This window comes from Oncorhynchus keta, chromosome 26, assembly GCF_023373465.1.
Source record: "Oncorhynchus keta strain PuntledgeMale-10-30-2019 chromosome 26, Oket_V2, whole genome shotgun sequence".
Classification (NCBI taxonomy): domain Eukaryota; kingdom Metazoa; phylum Chordata; class Actinopteri; order Salmoniformes; family Salmonidae; genus Oncorhynchus; species Oncorhynchus keta.
Genome location: NC_068446.1, coordinates 38,596,055 through 38,616,445, shown reverse-complemented (window position 1 = coordinate 38,616,445; position 20,391 = coordinate 38,596,055). Strand labels below are relative to the sequence as shown.

General features: G+C 43.8%; 2 non-coding genes across 2 annotated transcripts; both read right to left on the bottom strand.

Annotated features, from left to right (window-relative positions):
* Positions 1–342: 342 nt before the first annotated feature.
* On the bottom strand, positions 343–558 carry LOC127912276 (small nucleolar RNA U3). Its single transcript, XR_008081656.1, has one exon. It is a non-coding gene; the product is annotated as a small nucleolar RNA U3 (small nucleolar RNA).
* Positions 559–1,345: 787 nt separating this feature from the next.
* On the bottom strand, positions 1,346–1,561 carry LOC118359407 (small nucleolar RNA U3). Its single transcript, XR_008081655.1, has one exon. It is a non-coding gene; the product is annotated as a small nucleolar RNA U3 (small nucleolar RNA).
* Between the last annotated feature and the right edge of the window lie 18,830 nt (positions 1,562–20,391).

Below are 20,391 nucleotides of genomic sequence, written 5' to 3'. Positions count from 1 at the left end.
ATGGTTTGAATTACAAACTACTAAAAGCTATCTATGAAAAGCTGAGACTCTATCGAACATGCACATGTAACATGTTTTGCTCTATGACTCTCACATGCTACATAAAAGTTGTTAGAAAGTACAAGGTTCTTCTACGTATGAAGGTCAAAGGTTGTCCTGAAAGGAAAATGTTAAAACACCTAATTTTGAAGCAAAATATAAGGGCTGGACATGGAGATCAACAAAAGCCAGAAAACTGAAAAGAGTATTTCTGGGGTCTCAGGAGTGATTCAAGAAGTTTTATTTTACTAACGATAAGGATTTGGAAGAGATTTCAGTAGTTTTTATTGTACATGGTTAACATCCACTCAGAACATATTCCCTTCATCCACGTTCATTGAAGAACAAGGAACAGTCATCAAAGGTGGAAGAAAAATGAGCAAAGTCATTTCTAGCCACCAGATTCATGCTCTGAACAGGAATATCTTGAATCGTCATCATGGATAGCGAGATCTACCACTTTAGACACACATTTCTCAAGTAACGCACTATAGAAATGATCCCTGAAAGTATAGTCTTGCTGTATAAGTTGTTGTGATCAAGGTGGAGCATCTTGAAAAGAGCATTTGCACCACCGGTTTGTGTTGCATTCTCAGCATCAACAGTTGTTGCAATCAAATTATGTTAATTATGGAGAATTGCTATGTTCCTCAATTGAGAAATATGGTCAACGATGCTGGTTGCCAACAGGTAAAATATGACCTAATGTTGGTGGACAGCCATCCATATTTCAAAGCTGGTTATTTTTGTTGAAGTCTACCGCCGTTTAAACATTGTGTGTTTCAGCTATAGACGTATGGGTTATACCATCAGATTCGTCTTTGTCTTCCGCATCCAGTGGTACAAAGAGTTAGTCTTTGTGATTAACAGGGGCTGAGATAGATCTGTGTTTGTGAGACAAAGACGGATTCCGAAGGTGCCCAGGCCCGGGTCTTTTTTTTACAAAAACATCTGTAGAGTCAGAATGGTTTGAATTACAAACTACGAAAAGCTATCTATGAAAAGCTGAGACTCTATCGAACATGCACATGTAACATGTTTTGCTCTATGACGCTCACAAGCTACATAAAAGTTGTTAGAAAGTACAAGATTCTTCTACGTATGAAGGTCAAAGGTTGTCCAGAAAGGAAAATGTTAAAACACCTCATTTTGAAGCAAAATATAAGGGCTGGACATGGAGATCAACAAAAGCCAGAAAACTGAAAAGAGTATTTCTGGGGTCTCAGGAGTGATTCAAGAAGTTTTATTTTACTAACGATAAGGATTTGGAAGAAATGTCAGTAGTTTTTATTGTACATGGTTAACATCCACTCAGAACATATTCCCTTCATCCACGTTCATTGAAGAACAAGGAACAGTCATCAAAAGTGGAAGAAAAATGAGCAAAGTCATTTCTAGCCACCAGATTCATGCTCTGAACGGGAATATCTTTAATCGTCATCATGGATGGCGAGATCTATCACTTTAGACACACATTTCTCAAGTAACGCACTATAGAAATGATCCCTGAAAGTATAGTCTTGCTGTATAAGTTGTTGTGATCAAGGTGGAGCATCTTGAAAAGAGCATTTGCACCTTAGTTTATGTAAACGTCTGACCCGCTGGAATTGTGATACAGTGAATTATAAGTGAAATAATCTGTCTGTAAACAATTGTTGTAAAAATGACTTGTGTCATGCACAAAGTAGAAGTCCTAACTGACTTGCTAAAACTATAGTTTGTTAACAAGAAATTTGTGGAGTGGTTGAAATACGAGTTTTAATGACTCCAACCTAAGTGTATGTAAACTTCAGACTTCAACTGTACATTCAGCCTCTTATGGATTGAAGGAAAATTATGAAACACAGAGAGAAAGGTTAAATTGTTTTATGTTAAACCAAAAAAATGATTGGTACACTTTTGGGGGAAGCCTGGCTTCCCTTGGCATCCATAAATACACATCACTGACAGGGGTTGTATTTGAAGTCGAAATGGAGGTTAGTAACTGTCCATCTGATGTCCAGTGGTGCTTTGCGGTTTGAACTTTCTGTCCTGCTTTAATATAAGTGCATCTTCTGAAGGCTTCAATTCACAAATAGTATATAACCGAATATCATGCTTTATACAGATTCATGTGTATGACATAACCATCAATAGATTTTTTTCACATCTATTCATTTTTTATAGTGCATGAAATACGGTTATAGATGATTTGTGATCCATTTATGCAGTGCTTTTGAAGCTTTATAAAGCCTTCATAAGATGCACTTCAAATAAAGCGGGACCAAACGTTCTGTACGTTCTGATTATTAGGAACATTGTTCTTCTTGCAAAGTATGTAAATGTTTTAATCAAACTATTATACAAATCTTCGTATTATTGTGTTCATGTAAATGTAGCCACTGTCATTTTGTAATTTTTGGGTGAACTATCTTATTAATATGTCTTTTTTTATATATTATATGGACTTTTAGCATACTACATTTATTTGTTCTCAATTACACAAAACAAAGTCACAGGTGCAACAGGAATGTTTATTTAGCTTTTTATCAAAATGTTTATTGCTATCAAGTGGTGAGGCACGCATGTTTTAAATTTCATGTTTGTGCACTATGGTGGTGTTTATATATATTTTTTTAACAAAAGCATAAACCCCAAATTGAGAGAATTCTGGCGGGACATTTAAAAATGATGAACCTGACAGAACATAATAGCGAACTGAGCAACATTAGTAATTGAATGACCCATTATTGTAAACAACGTCTTTAAGCTCTGTCTCTTATAAATGGTGCTCACTGTGATGCTGTCAACCCTCTGAACTGCAGCATGGTATTCAACATGCCACATGCATTTTGCTATTTATCACTTCTACCCCCCCCACAAACCCTATCTAATTCAGACACCACCCCTCAACCCGGCCGTGCCTAAAATGTGTTCTTAAAGTAAAGCATATGTGCAAAGTTGCACAAGAGTACAAACACTGTAATTGAAAACTTTTGAGGCAAGTCTGAGTCAAAACAGAACCTCTAAACCTTTAGTTTAGTTAATAATCATTTATTTTCTACATATTAACCTTGTACATCTCTGTATATATATATGTCCCCCTGCACGCAAATTACATTGTGTGAACACCCAAACCTATGAAAAGTGGTACGACACTGGCCCATAACTTCAGATTACATAACTACACAGAAAATTGGCCAGTATTACCTAGTGTTGATTGACGCATATAATTTTTAAAAATCCCCATCAAAATCCGTCAGTTTAAACTAGAGATATCCGTTGTTTTTGCATGGGCTGCATCTCAATCGACCACATCCATCTATGTGAGCCTTCCTCATGTATGGTGGAAAGTAGTTGATTTACAGTGTGTTTGTCAGACCATGAGACATCCCGAAAATCCGTCTTCTCACAAAAACATCTGTAGTGTCCGAACGGTTTACGTTTTGCACAAGTATTACGGGACTCGTCTAAAGTCAGTAACACTGATGTGCCAACTTCTGTCTGTAGAGGCCGGACCATTTGAGCTACAAACTATTATGACTCTCGTGAAAACAATGGTGTTCTCCATTTTGCTTTACGACCCCCACAAGTGTCACAAGACTCGTTTGAAGGTAACCAATACAAGCAAATGGAAGTGTGGAGGTAGTTTTGTGCAAACAAAAATAAGAGGTTAATAAATATGTGTCCAAAAAAACAAAAATATTAGCTGAGCCTTCTTTTGTCTCCTAAACATAGGACAGACACTTCAAAACCTGCATTTCTATGGGCTATAGTAATACAGACCAACTTCTATATTTTATCAAATAACTTTGTAAAAAAAATGTGTGTGTGTGTGTGGTGGGGGGGGTTATCTAAAGGGGTCCTAAAATTCAAAATCAAATATCTAAATGATCCACGGTACGACCACCTTAACACAATTCCATAAACTTTTAGAGTAGCAATAATTTGTTTCAATGCAATAGAGCAGGTATTCCCAAACTAGGGTACGGGTACACTCAATGTCGTCAGGGGTACGCCAAATAAAAATGTGATTCACATTTTTTTAAATATATATATATATAAATCTTCACATCGGGGCTATACATTTGGGTGAGGTTTTTATCTTTACTGAGTAGCCTTGTTTCAGTGCAAAAATAAGATTAAAGCATCTAGTGTCCAGTGAAGTAACAACACAAGGTCAAATACAGGAAGCTTAGTCAAATAAGTAACATCCAATCACATTAACGTTATTCTCTCGCGGGAACTCCACTAACGGTCCGTATGTAGCTAAACGTAGCTGCTGTTCATGTTGGTATCAGTACTGATGGTGCAAAAGCCATAACATGAAGACATAGTGGAGTGCAAGCAGTTTCTCCATATTATTTTTATTATTGGATAGAAAACACTCTGGAGTTTCTAAAACTGTTTGAATTATGTCTGTGAGTATAACATAACTCGTATAGCAGGCAAAAACCTGAGAAATTCCACTTCCTGTTTTTTTTCTGGAGGTGCCAGATTTTCAACCAAGGTCTCATTGAAATTACAGCGAGATATGGATGAGTTTTCACTTCCTACGCCATCCACTAGATGTCAGCAGTCAATAGAACTTTGTCTGATGACTGTAATGTGAAGGGGGGTCGATTGACACAGGAAATAGTCACCACAGCCATGAGTGGACCACAAGGCGCGTTCACAGATGAAGGACCTGCGTTCCATCGCTCATCTGAAGTCATTCTAATTCTCCGGTTGGAACGTTATTCAAGATATATATAAACAACATTCTAAAGATTGATTCAGTACATTGTTTGACATGTTTCTACTGACTGTTACGGAACTTTTGGACATTTCGTCACGTTATAGTGGACGCGCTTTGTGACTTTGGAATTGTTTACCAAATGCGCTAACCAAAGTAGCTAATTGGACATAAATAACAGACATTTTCGAACAAATCAAGCATTTATTGTGGACCTGGGATTTCTAGGACTGCATTCTGATGAAGTTCATCAAAGGTAAGGAAACATTTATCATGTATTTTCTGGTTTCTGTTGACTCCAACATGGAGGCTAATTTGGCTACTATTCTGAGCGCCATCTCAGATTATTGCATGGGTTGCTTTTTCCGTAAACTTTTTTCGAAATCTGACACAGCGGTTGCATTAAGGAGAGGTATATCTATAATTCCATGTGTATAACTTGTATTATCATCTACATTTATGATGAGTATTTCTGTTGAAACGATTTGGCTATGCAAAATCACTTGATGTTTTTGGAACTAGTGAATCTAAAGCGCCAATGTAAAGTCAGATTTTTTAAATATAAATATGAACTTTATCAAACAAAACATGCATGTATTGTGTAACATGAAGTCCTATTAGTGTCATCTGATGAAGATAATTCAAGGTTAGTGATTAATTTTTATCTTTATTTCTGTTTTTTGTGAATGCTATATTTTGCTGGACAATGGCTGTGCTTATTGTGGTTTGGTGGAAACCTAACATAATCTTTTGTAGTGCTTTCACTGAAAAGCCTATTTGAAATCGGACACTTTGGTGGGATTAACAACGAGAATAGCTTTAAAATGATATAAGACACGTGTGTTTTAGAAATTGTAATTATGAGATTTCTGTGGTTTGAATTTGGCGCCCTCTATTTTCACTGGTAGTTGTCATATCGATCCCGATATCGGGATTGCAGCCATAACAGGTTAAGAAGTTGCAACACATAGGTCTTTCCATCATTGTATGATTTTTTGTGTGCAATGAACTCAAGTTTACGGACAATGTCTAATGTGATATAGAGAAGCACCTGAGTGAGTTGGATGCGCAATCACGCAGGTACTTTCCCGAAACGGATGACACAAACAACTAGATTCGTGATCCCTTTTATGCCCTGCCTCCAGTCCACTTACCGATATCTGAACAAGAGAGCGGTTCTGTGAAAATTGAATTTAATCAGAAGCCACTGCCAGATTCCTAGATTGGGCTGTGCTCAGAGTATCCTGCCTTGGCAAATCGTGCTGTTAAGACACTGGTGTCCTTTGCAACCACGTACCTATGTGAGAGTGGATTCTCAGCCCTCACTAGCATGGAAACAAAATACCGGCACAAACTGTGTGTGGAAAATGAATTAAGACTGAGACTCTCCAATACAACATTGCAGAGTTATGTGCATCCTTTCTAGCACACCCTTCTCATTAACCTGTGGTGAGTTATTCACCATTTTCGATGAAGAAATAAGGTTTTATATGTAAGATGGTTAAATAAAGAGCAAAATGATTGATCATTATTAGTGCCCTGGTCCTATAAGAGCTCTTTGTCTCTTCCCACGAGCTGGGTTGTTACAAAAAAAACTCACATTCATTCCTATGTTTAATAAATGTATCTTATAGTGTGTGTGTGGCAGGCTTACAATGATGGCAAAAAAACAATATTTGAGAGTGCACTGTCCCTGGTGCTAGAGGGGGTACGCAGCTAGAGGTTGAATGTTTGAAGGGGTACGGGACTATAAAACATTTGGGAACAACTGCTGTAGAGCATGCTGGGAAATGTGATGGGTGTGGTTTTGATGGGAACGTTTTTACTCTCCATTGAGTAAAACTGACACATCACACTCAACTTTGGCTATTAACACCAACACTGGGATTCTTTTACACCACTGAGTGTTTAACCTTTGCAGAGTTAATTCATCTCCTGAATCAACACTAGAAATGTAACACTTAAAAATGTTAAGCACATCATGAGGCTTATTCAAATAGTGACCCCTATAACAGGACCAATTCTAGTCCTGGATGGCCAAAACACTTCTGTTTTTTTGTTACAACTGTAGGATATCCTAACTCCGTCTGGATTACTATAGGAATTAAATATCACTTTGCATGCCAGCATAAAGTGACTTGCAGGCCTGATGTGGCCTGTAAATAAAGAGTTTCTCTAACATCACTGTGGTTCAAGTAAAACCAAGCCATCAAAGTAAGTCCTTATTATATACGTATTGTCCTAATGACTTTAGATTTGACTAAAAACTCACTTGGTGAAGGCCAAGGACTCAAATGAGATTTAATTCAACAACCATGTCTCTGTCACTAACAAATACAGTCTTGGGTGGTAACTCTAGGTTTTACTCGAAAAGGCAAGGCATCCCGGGAAATATCTGTATATTAGGCTTTATACCATACAGTGTTAAAACAACACCCCAAAATGAGTTACTGTAACACTAGATGTGTTAATTTCTTACACTGAGAAAGTGTAACAGCATCAGCACTAAGAAAGTGAGTCCAGTTTACTCTAAATCAAGTGTTGTGTTTTACACTAGGTGTTGAGATGAGACTAAAATTTTGCTTTATGGCCATCAAAGAAAATACTTTGCCTGGCCCAAACCCAACACCTCTCATCACCCCAAGAACACCATCCCCATAGTGAAGCATGGTGGTGGCAGCGTCATGCTGTGGGGATGTTTTTCATAGGGAGGGACTGGGAAATTGGTCAGCATTGAAGGAACGATGGATAGCACTAAATACAGGGAAATCTTTGAGGGAAACCTGTTTCAGTCTTCCAGAGATTTGAGACCGGGACGGAGGTTCACCTTTCAGCAGGACAATGACCCTAAGCATACTGCTAAAGTAACACTCGAGTGGTTTAAGGGGAAACATTCAAATGCCTTGGAATGGCCTATTCAAAGCCCAGACCTCAATCCAATTGAGAATCTGTGGTATGACTTAAAGATTGCTGTACACCAGTGGAACCCATCCAGGAGCTGGAGCAGTTTTGCCTTGAAGAATGGGCAAAAATCCCAGTGGCTAGATGTGCCTAGCTTATAGAGACATAACCCAAGAGACTTGCAGCTGTAATTGCTGCAAAAAGTGGCTCGACAAAGTATTTACTTTGGCAGGGTGAATGCACGCTCAAGTTTTCAATTTTGTTAGTTTCACAATAAAACATAGTTTGCATCTTCAAAGTGGTAGGCATGTAAATCAAATGTGTAAATCAAATGATACAAACCCCCCAAAAAGCCATATTAATTCCAGGTTGTAAGGCAACAAAATAGGAAAACTTCCAAAGGGGGTGAATACTTTCGCAAGCCACTCTAGGTCTGAATATACACAACAACACCTCCCCCATAAGCATTCCTGTCTCTTCTATAGATGCTATATCCTTGTATTGCTACTGCTGTATCATCAAATGAATTGTCTAAGTAAGACTCAGAAATGGCTAATACATTAATGTTATTCGATCTTAGCAAGTTATTGATTTCATTAACCTTATTCCTAAGGCTACATATTAATATGGACTATTTTCAACTCTTTTTGGGTAGCTTATCAGAGATGGACATAATATGGAAAAGAGGAAATAAAGCAAGAAAAAAATATGTACATTCAGCAGTCCATTAATCAACTGGTGTGTGTGTGTGATGCATGGTTGAAGCTACAGACCCATAGGCTTGGCTCTCTCATCCCTTCAAGGCTATTGGGAGGGAGGATGGTCAATGAGCCTGTCATAGCAGATGTCCTCACGCGCTCTGGCAGCTTTCATGGCTGGGATAAGTTCTTTGCTCTTCTTGCGTATAGCTTCAGTCTCGTCCTCATTGAGGAAGATACACTATATACGCAAAAGTAGGTGGACACCCATTTAAATTAGTGGATTCGGCTATTTCAGCCACGCCAGTTGCTGACATATTAGTCAAACATTGGCAGTAGAATGGCCTTAATGAAGAGCTCAGTGACTTTCAACATGGCACCGTCATAGGATACCACCTTTCCAACAAGTCAATTTGTCAAATTTCTGCCGTTCTAGTGCTGCCCCGGTCAACTGTAAGTGCTATTATTGTGAAATGGAAATGTCTAAGAGCAACAATGGCTAAGCCGCAAAGTGGTAGTTCACAGAACGGTACCGCTGAAGCGCATAGCGTTTAAAAATTGTCTGTCCTCGATTGCAACACTCACTACCGAGTTCCAAACTGCCCGAATGCATAGTGCCAACTGTAAAGTTTGGTGGATGAGAAATAATGGCCAGGGACTGTTTTCCATTGTTCGGGCTTGGCCCTTTAGTTCCAGTGGAGGAACGCTACAGCATACAATGGCACTCCAGACGATTCTGTGCTTCCAACTTTGTGGCAACAGTTTGGGGGAGGCCCTTTCCTGTTTCAGCATGACAATGTCTCCGTGTTCGACGAGCAGGTGTCCACCTACTTTTGGTCATGTAGTGTATACGTTCCTCTCAAGTTCTTGGCTTTTTCCAGAGTTAAATGGGAAACACTGCAACATAGTCAAATCTTTAACACGTTCAAAAGTGTTATTTCAACACCAGTTCAGTGGGACACTTTCTGAATTAAAGGTACACCTTTGATTTTGTTGTGTGTTAAGCCTACACTGTAAGACAGTAAAACACTGTAGAATGCACAATATAATACTTTAAATATGGTGTAGATTGCACTGCCTTATGGTTAATATGCTGAAAAAATTGTTATTAACTGTAATCAAAACAGTAATCAAAATTGTTAAGTGCCGATTTATGTCTATGTGTTACTGTTTAATCTAATAGATATAAAATATATATATATATACACTGTACATTAATACTATAACTAGGCCTAATCTTTATTATTAGCCAACTTGGGCTTTGGTGTTTGTGGGATCTTGTCTATGTGTAGTTGCCTGTCAGCACTCGTTAGTATAGGTTCACGTTTTGTTAGTTTGGTCAGTGTTCATTCTTTAAATAAATAAGGATGTACGCATACCACGCTGCGCATTGGTCCGTTCTTTATGACGAACGTGACAGAAGATCCCACCACCAACGGACCAAGCAGCGTGTTCAGGAGGAATGGACCTGGGAGGAGATTCTGGATGGAGCAGGACCCTGGACGCAGGCTGGGGAGTATCGGAACGGAATAAAGGAACGTGTTGTCAGTTTGGTGCCACCTGAGTCAGCACTCCGTACTCGTCCTGAAATGAGTGTTAAAGTTCCGGAAAAATTGATGCCGGCTATACACACCAGGTCTCCAGTGTACCTTCGAAACCCAGTGTGTCATATGCCTGCTCCCTGCACTCGCCCTGAGGTGAGTGTCATCAGCCCGGTGCCACCTGTATCGGTCCCACGTACCAGGCCTCCAGTGCGCCTCCACTGTCCAGAGCGTCCTGTGCATCATCCTCGCACTCTCCCTGAGGTGCGTGTCATCAGCCCGGTGCCACCTGTACCGGTCCCACGTACCAGGCCTCCAGTGCGCCTCCACAGTCCAGAGCGTCCTGTGCATCGTCCCCGCACTCTCCCTGAGGTGCGTGTCATCAGCCCGGTGCCACTTGTACCGGTCCCATGCACCAGGACTCCAGTGGGCCTCCACAGTCCAGTTCGTCCTGTTCCTGCTCCTCGGCCCTGAGGTGCGTGTCCCCAGCGCGGTACCACCAGTGCCGGCACCACGCATCAGGTCTCCAGTGTGCCTCCACAGTCCAGAGCTTTCGGTGACAGTTCCCAGTCCAGAGCTTCCGGCAACGCTTCCCAGTCCAGAGCTTCCCACGACGTTTCACGGTCTGGAACCTCCAACGATGGGCCACAGTCCGGAACATCCACCGACGGTCCATAGTCCAGGGTCTCCGGTGACGGTCCCCAGTCCGGGGTCTCCGGCGACGGTTCCCAGTCCGGGGCCTCCGGCGATGATCCGCAGTCCAGAGCCTCTGGCGATGATCCACGGTCCGGTTCTACAAAGGCGGTGGGATCAGCATATGGAGGAGGGGCTGCGTCCAGAACCGGAGCCGCCACCAAGGGTAGATGCCCACCCGGACCCTCTCCTATAGGTTCAGGTTTGCGGCTGGGAGTCCGCACCTTTGGGGGGGGTTACTGTCACGCCCTGACCTGAGATATCTCTGTTTTATTTATATTTTGGTTAGGTCAGGGTGTGAGGTGGGTGGGTACGTTAGTTTTTGTATGTCTAGGGTTTTTGTATTGTGTAGAGGTTTTTGTATATCTATGTTGACCTGATATGGTTCCCAATCAGAGACAGCTGTTTATCGTTGTTTCTGATTGGGGATCATATTTATGGCTACCCAAATATGATCCTGAATCAGAGACAACGATAATCACCTGCCTCTAATTGAGAACCAATTCAGACAGCCATAGACTATGCTAGAAAACCCCACTAAGCCACAATCCCAAAACCTACGAAAAAAAAAAAAATACAAAAAACACACCACAAAATAAACCCATGTCACACCCTGGCCTGACCAAATAAATAAAGAAAACACAAAATAATAAGACCAGGGCGTGACAGAACCCCCAAGGTGCGGACTCCCGGCCGCACACCTAAACCCATAGTAGAGGGTCCGGGTGGGCGTCTGTCCACGGTGGCGGCTCCGGCTCTGGACGTGGACTCCACTCCAACCAAGTCTTAGTCCCCTTGTAACACGTCCTTTGATTGGCGACCCTCGCCGCCGACCTTGGCCTAATAACCCTCACCAAGGACCCCGCTGGAACGAGGGGCAGCTCGGGACTGAGGTAGAAGCTCGGGACTGAGGGGAAGCTCAGGACTGAGGGGTAGCTTGGGACTGAGGGGTAGCTCGAGACTGAGGGGTAGCTCGAGACTGAGGGGTAGCTCGGGACTCAGGGGTAGCTCAGCACTGAGGGGAAGACCAGCACTGAGGGGAAGCCCAGCACTGAGGGGAAGCCCAGTACTGAGAGGAAGCCTAGTACCGAGAGGAAGCTCAGGCAGGTAGTAGGCTCTGGCAGATCCTGGCTGGCTGGTGGTTCTGGCAGATCCTGGCTGACTGGCGGATCTGGAAGATTCTGGCTGACTGGCGGATCCTGAATGAATGGCGGATCTGGAAGATTCTGGCAGACTGGCGGATCCTGGCTGACTGGCGGATCTGGAAGATCATGGCTGACTGGCGGATCCTGGCTGACTGGCGGATCCTGGCTGACTGGCGGCTCTAGCTGCTCTGGCTGCTCCATGCAGACTGACAGCTCTGGCTGCTCCATGCAGACTGGCAGCTCTGCGTGCTCCATGCAGACTGGCAGCTCTGGCTGCTCCATGCAGACTGGCAGCTCTGGCTGCTCCATGCAGACTGGCAGCTCTGGCTGCTCCATGCAGACTGGCAGCTCTGGCTGCTCCATGCAGACTGGCAGCTCTGGCTGCTCCATGCAGACTGGCAAATCTGGCTGCTCCATGCAGAATAGCAACTCTGGCTGCGCTGAACAAGCGGGAGACTCCGGCAGCGCTGGAGAGGAGGAAGGCTCTGACAGCGCTAGACAGGCGGGACGCACTGTAGGCCTGATGCGTGGTGCTGGCACTGGTGGTACTGGTCCGAGGACACGCACAGGAAGCCTGGTGCGGGGAGCTGCCACCGGAGGGCTGGTGCGTGGATGTGGTACTGGATAGACCGGACCGTGCAGGCGCACTGGAGCTCTTGAACACCGAGCCTGCCCAACCTTACCTGGCTCGATGCCCACTCTAGCCCGGCCGATACAAGGAGCTGGTATATAACGCACCGAGCTATGCACTCTCACTGGAGACAGCGTGCACACCACAGCATAACACGGTGCATGCCCGGTCTCTCTAGCCCCCCGGTAAGCACAGGAAGTTTGCGCAGGTCTCCTACCTGGCGTAGCCATACTCCCTGTGAGCCCTCCCCCAATACATTTTTGGGGCTGACTCTCGGGCTTCCGTCCACGTCGCTGTGCTGCCTCCTCATACCAGCGCCTCTCCGCTTTCGCCGCCTCAAGTTCATCTTTGGGGCGGCGATATTCTCGAGGCTGTGCCCAGGGTCCCTTTCCGTCCAATATTTCCTCCCAAGTACCGAAGTCCTGTGATCGCTGCTCCTCCTGCCGCTGCCTGTAACCATGCCGCTTGGTCCTGTTGTGGTGGATGATTCTGTTACGGTTTTCTTCCGTCGAAGGAAAGTCGGACCAAAATGCAGCGTGGTAATTTTGATACATTTTTCAATAACGAATAAACACGACGATACAAAAACAAGAAACGTAACGCGAAAACCTAAACAGCCTATCTTGTGCAAACAAACACAGAGACATGAACAATCACCCACGAAACACTCAAAGAATATGGCTGCCTAAATATGGTTCCCAATCAGAGACAACGATAATCACCTGCCTCTAATTGAGAACCGATTCAGACAGCCATAGACTATGCTAGAAAACCCCACTAAGCCACAATCCCAAAACCTACGAAAAAACCCCAATACAAAAACACACCACAAAATAAACCCATGTCACACCCTGGCCTGACCAAATAAATAAAGAAAACAAAATAATAAGACCAGGGCGTGACATCTCTCTACTATTATTCTGACATTTCACATTTTTTAAATAAAGTGGGGTTCCTAAATGACCTAAGACAGGGAATTATTACGAGTATTAAATGTCAGGAATTTGGCTAAGGTGTATGTTAACTTCCGACTTCAACTGTATGTACTGAATATGCATACATACATGTATATATTTGTGCACGTACATGTACGTGTGAGTGTTATGACAAACTGTCGTGGACTCCACTGCACACTGAACATGCAAAAGACACAAGTTAGTGGTGTTTTACATTTCTCACATCTGTGTGTAGGTGGAGTGTTTAGGAGCTAATCATTTGATGGTTTGTGTGTAGAGTTTTGATACAAAAACACAAGTTTGAGAAGAGTTCAAATAGTGTTGAATGAAGTGTTTGGTTTTGCAAGAGATGTGTGACGTTTTGCATGTTGTGTGTTTTGGGGTTTTGTGTGCAGAGTCTAGAGAAAATGAGCCAGAGTTTCAGAAATCATGTGTAAGCAATTGTCAAAAACTGTAACAGAATTTTTCCAAAATAGCATCTACCACATTCCACCATACAGGGAAACAGACTTTTCCCAGATTGGCAGCAACCATCTTCAGAGACTATGGTGAACGTTTCATCCCATGTAGAACCTACACCTATTTAGCACATTTCTGGGATAATATTGTCCTGCCAAATTTCCAATGTGGAAACTGTCCGTTAATTGAGGAATGTACTGTATTTCTGATCTGGAGGTCCAGAGAAAGCAAATTGAGACATTGCAGTGTATCCTGGATCGGTCGCACTCTAAGACCTTTTCCTTTACTACTCCTCAGCCTGGTCGTTGTGCCGCTGCGTCGCCACCGTGTTGCCACTCTGACTGGCCAGGGTTGCCCTGCAGAGACCCCTCCCTAGTGAAGTCACCACTACCCTCCCATCCCCCCCTTTGGAGAATAAAGGAGCAAGGACACTTTATGAGGAGCTGGTGGATGCCACGGTTATCGATCCTGCATCCCAGCATTTATTTGGGCTGCAACTTCTGAGGCTGGTACTGTTAATTTAAAAAAACGTGATTTTGGGTGTTGTTTTAACACTATATGGTATAAAGCCTAATTTGCATATTGCCCATAGTGCCTTTTCTTTTCGAGCAAAGCGTAGAGTTACTTCCCATGATAGGAAGTAACTCTAACATGTTTGTTGAATTATTATTATTTTTTTTTACTCCCCTTTTATTAGTAATTACCATCTCGTCGCTACAACTCCCGTACGGGCTCAGGAGAGACGAAAGCCATGCGGCCTCCGAAACACAACCCAACCCAACCAAGCTGCTTCTCTCCTGAGCCCACGCATCCAACCCAGAAACCAGCCACAGCAACGTGTCAGAGGAAACACCTTGCGACTCTGTTTAGGGTGTCTGCCACGGGAGTCACTGGTGCGCCAAACCCTACCTTAACCCAGACGCCAAACCCTGCCTTAACCAAGACGACGGGCGCGAACGCAGAGTCTCTGGTGGCACAGCTAGATGCAGTGCCCTAGACCACTGCGCCACCCGGGAGGCCACTAATTATTTATTTTTAAAGGCCTGTGTCTGTCATCAAATAAGTATATAGTTTATCTTCATAACAGTACAGCGATAACAAGGCTTCGCTTTGACGGCTTTGTTTTACACTTAAACAGTGGAGTTAAGAAAATCCTAGTTTACAAATTAAAGGCCACGTCAAGCCTGCAAATCATGTGCTTGCTGGCAAAGTGATGTGTAATTCCTTTAGGAATTCAACCAGAGGAAGGAAATTCAACAGTTGGAATGTTTATTTACCTGCAACCTGCATTCAGAATGACTACCAGGGTTAGGAAATCTATTAAAGAAGACTACCTCAACCATTTAAACCAGAACAACCATTTCAGTAACATGTGCAATAAATCTAACCAACTGATTGGATTAGTTTAGAAAAGTTCATTTTATGTATCTTTGTGTAGCATAAGATTCATCAATCAATCAATGTAAATGCCATAAAATCGGCCTGCATAGCATGCTTGGAAATATGCTAATGATGGGTGTGGTTTTGATGGGACTGCTTCTCTCCACAGTGTAAAAAAACCTCTGGTTATTAACAGTAACAATGGGGTTATTTTCCCACTGTCATGACACTAGCCCTTTCAGTGAACTGGCTAGTAGAGATGTGAACAATTTGAAAACGGAACAATATTCCTATTTTGGAGAATGTGTAAACGGTCAGTGGAGAAGCCAGCTTCAACCCAGTCTGTTTTGTTTCATGTTTGTGACCTCATGAAAGACAATACAGCCACATTACTCTAACTCTGTTTATACGGGTGCCTCAGTTATGAGGTTTGCATCTAATTCTTGTATAAAATGAATGAGTAAAGATTAAACTATTTGCGAAATTATGTAATGTGATGTGAACTTTTCAAATGAGAAAATCATCTTCCCTGTAAAGTTTAACTAAGTCAGCAGCCACTCCCAAGAGAATAGGCATTGGTTGTAAATTATAAACCAACCCCTTTCTAAATTTCTATAAAAGTCCCCGTGACCCAAAGTCACCTAAGTTCCATTATAACAGGAAGACATGACCTCACGTTTAAAAAGGGCTAATTTATCATTTCAACCATACAGGCCAAGAAACGTGAGAGCTTGCGCCACACGTGAAATGGCATGAACTCTGAACTATTGATCACCTAAAGTGCATACTAAACTAGCATATATCAGACTGCAGCTGAACATGTGCACAAATCTAGTACGAGAACACTGACCGATGTGGACGAATCTCTAGAGTGAGATAAACCTCTCAGACCACGTAACCACACAATGACCCGGAAGATTCCACAAAGGACAGGGCAAACCAGAGCCTCACATCACCAGCTTCACGTAAATACAATGCATTGCTTTTGCGAATGAGCAATCATAAGTGGCATATGTATTTATGTGAGAATAGCTTCCCAGGTCCGATAAAGATGTTCCTTAGTCTTCCTTCCAAAATCCCCTTCTCTTCTCTCTGAATCTATCATGTTAACCAAACTGTTTTTGTTTAGTTTAATCACATAATAATAATTACAGAGCATTTATTTGATAAAATAACAGTCTTCAACTTTAATGATGCCAAAGACACGACACCACTGAGTGTTAATTTCCCTCCAACAGTGTTAATTTAACTCCTGAATCAACACTAGAAATTTAACACTGAAAAAACAACACTAGAAAAGTTACAATGAAAAATCAACACTGGACAATTTGCTGTGTAATAACAGTACTTATTGTACTAAGACAAGAAGCGACACAAATGAGTCACATTTCCAAGATATTTCCGTCTTGACTCCGTGTTCTTGTCTCCAATCTGCAGCTGCTGATGGATTTGTCTCCATTGGGTCATAAAATATGTACTGCAATAGCAAGTCTGCTATCAGTTTTCAACATCAGAGACTTACGGTTAACAATAGGCTTAATGTCTTGCTGCATCTCACTCAATCTACAGGGGTAACTGTCATAGAGGTGTCATTGTGGAACGAGTGCCAGTGTTCGATGCTTGATTTGCCTGTGATCGTGTTGTGCTGCAAGCCTTTCCTCCATGGTGACAACACTATCCTCGGTCTCCATGCAGGGAAAGAGGGGTGATGTAGGCCATATGAAATGTGACCCTAGCACGCTGTTCGGCGGTTGTATAACGATTCGTTACAATTGAATCATTGACCCGAGCTGTCTGAGCTAAGGGGCGACTGTCACATTGTCCTCATTATGACTTCAGAGTAGCTGCACCGAAAGAAGAAAAAAAACATGTTTTATCATTTCTTAAGAAATTAAGAGACGTGGCAGATAATAAAAATAAAAAACACATTTTATTGGGGCAATGTTGTTTATGCCAGTGTTGCTGTGTAAAGACTAGCAAGGCTTCACCTTTCTGCTTTTACAGGTACAAGAGGTGGCTGGAGCGTTTTCAACATGTGTGAGCTAATAACCCAAAGGCAAAAAATCATAGGGCATTGTTAAGCACTGGGCCAGTGTTCATGGATAGAAGGGGGATCGGAGGACATTGTTAAGCACTGGGCCAGTGTTCATGGATAGAAGGGGGTTCGGAGGACATTGTTAAGCAGTGGGCCAGTGTTCATGGATAGAAGGGGGGTCGGAGGACATTGTTAAGCGCTGGGCCAGTGTTCATGGATAGAAGGGGGATCATTGTTAAGCAGTGGGCCAGTGTTCATGGATAGAAGGGGTTCGGAGGACATTGTTAAGCAGTGGGCCAGTGTTCATGGATAGAAGGGGGATCGGAGGACATTGTTAAGCAGTGGGCCAGTGTTCATGGATAGAAGGGGGATCGGGGACATTGTTAAGCAGTGGGCCAGTGTTCATGGATAGAAGGGGTTGTTAAGCGGAGGACATTGTTAAGCAGTGGGCCAGTGTTCATGGATAGAAGGGGGATCGGGGGACATTGTTAAGCATGTGGGCCAGTGTTCATGGATAGAAGGGGGATCGGAGGACATTGTTAAGCAGTGGGCCAGTGTTCATGGATAGAAGGGGGATCGGAGGACATTGTTAAGCAGTGGGCCAGTGTTCATGGATAGAAGGGGGAGGACATTGTTAAGCAGTGGGCCAGTGTTCATGGATAGGGGGGTCAGGACATTGTTAAGCAGTGGGCCAGTGTTCATGGATAGAAGGGGGATCGGAGGACATTGTTAAGCAGTGGGCCAGTGTTCATGGATAGAAGGGGGATCGGAGGACATTGTTAAGCAGTGGGCCAGTGTTCATGGATAGAAGGGGGATCGGAGGACATTGTTAAGCAGTGGGCCAGTGTTCATGGATAGAAGGGGGATCGGAGGACATTGTTAAGCAGTGGGCCAGTGTTCATGGATAGAAGGGGGATCGGAGGACATTGTTAAGCAGTGGGCCAGTGTTCATGGATAGAAGGGGGATCAGGACATTGTTAAGCAGTGGGCCAGTGTTCATGGATAGAAGGGGGATCGGAGGACATTGTTAAGCAGTGGGCCAGTGTTCATGGATAGAAGGGGGATCGGGGGACATTGTTAAGCAGTGGGCCAGTGTTCATGGATAGAAGGGGGATCGGAGGACATTGTTAAGCAGTGGGCCAGTGTTCATGGATAGAAGGGGGGGGACATTGTTAAGCAGTGGGGTGTCATGGACATTGTTAAGCAGTGGGCCAGTGTTCATGGATAGAAGGGGGATCGGGGACATTGTTAAGCAGTGTCCATGGATAGAAGGGGGATCCATTGTTAAGTTGTCATGGATAGAAGGGGGTTCGGAGGACATTGTTAAGCAGTGGGCCAGTGTTCATGGATAGAAGGGGGATCGGAGGACATTGTTAAGCAGTGGGCCAGTGTTCATGGATAGAAGGGGGATCGGACATTGTTAAGCAGTGGGCCATGTGTGGATAGAGGGGATCGGGGGACATTGTTAAGCACTGGGCCAGTGTTCATGGATAGAAGGGGGATCGGGGACATTGTTAAGCAGTGGGCCAGTGTTCATGGATAGAAGGGGGTCAGAGGACATTGTTAAGCAGTGGGCCAGTGTTCATGGATAGAAGGGGGTCAGAGGACATTGTTAAGCAGTGGGCCAGTGTCCATGGATAGAAGGGGGATCAGGGGACATTGTTAAGCAGTGGGCCAGTGTCCATGGATAGAAGGGGGATCGGGGGACATCCAGTGTTCATGGATAGAAGGGGGCCACATTGTTAAGCAGTGGGCCAGTGTTCATGGATAGAAGGGGGTCAGAGGACATTGTTAAGCAGTGGGCAGTGGGCCAGTGTTCATGGATAGAAGGGGGATTGGGGGACATTGTTAAGCACTGGGCCAGTGTCCATGGATAGAAGGGGGATCGGGGGACATTGTTAAGCACTGGGCCAGTGTCCATGGATAGAAGGGGGGTCGGGGGACATTGTTAAGCAGTGGGCCAGTGTTCATGGATAGAAGGGGGGTCAGAGGACATTGTTAAGCAGTGGGCCAGTGTTCATGGATAGAAGGGGGGTCAGAGGACATTGTTAAGCAGTGGGCCAGTGTCCATGGATAGAAGGGGGATCGGGGGACATTGTTAAGCACTGGGCCAGTGTCCATGGATAGAAGGGGGATCGGAGGACATTGTTAATCACTGGGCCAGTGTCCATGGATAGAAGGGGGATCGGGGGACATTGTTAAGCACTGGGCCAGTGTTCATGGATAGAAGGGGGATTGGGGGACATTGTTAAGCACTGGGCCAGTGTCCATGGATAGAAGGGGATCGGAGGACATTGTTAAGCAGTGGGCCAGTGTCCATGGATAGAAGGGGGATCGGGGGACATTGTTAATCACTGGGCCAGTGTTCATGGATAGAAGGGGGATCGGGGGACATTGTTAAGCACTGGGCCAGTATGACATACTCCTCCAAGGGGGCACAGTGGGTATGCTAGCCAGGAAACAGATGAGGATACGGTAGCGTGCAGATAATTCAACCTTTAGGCTTTGCCACATCAAGCTCATGGCCTTTCACCTACTAAAAGAGAGCCCTCCTGAACCGTTCACTTCTACCTCTTTATGTACGCTGTTTTCAGATATTGAGGTATTTTTAGACAGTCTGCTTCTATAAAGGATGCTGGTATACAATGTGTTGGTCTGAGTCCAACTCGAACCTTGGCTCATTCAGACCCAGCCAGAAGAAATCAAGAGAGAAGCATAAATGGATGTCCTGGCTGGCTGGAGTGCAGTACAGTCCATGTGGGGTGCTGGTTAGGAACTTTTTTGCTGAGACACTTGTGTTCTATATTTACTCAATTTGAACACATTCTTCTGTGTTGGTGGGGGAGGATGAGGATTAGAGATATTCTCGCTTCCAAAGCTTTGCGTCTTTGTCACGTATACAACATTCCACACGCAGATAGCTACGCAGCAAACAGAGTACACCCCCCCCCATTCCAAGTCCACTTCAGGCTACAAACAGAGTGTGTCTGTATGTGTGGGGGGGGGGTGCACTTACCCTATGTTTGTGTGCATGTGTAACCTCTGACCTTGTGTAAATCCTGCTGTAGAAGGCAGAATGGCAAACCACTCACCTTTAACTTGGCTATTTCTATTGTTCAGGGATATTTATAACTGGATGGGTTTGATTTCCCTGCAATGGCCTCAAGCCTGGCCTTCCTGTGAGAGAGCAGGGCAGACT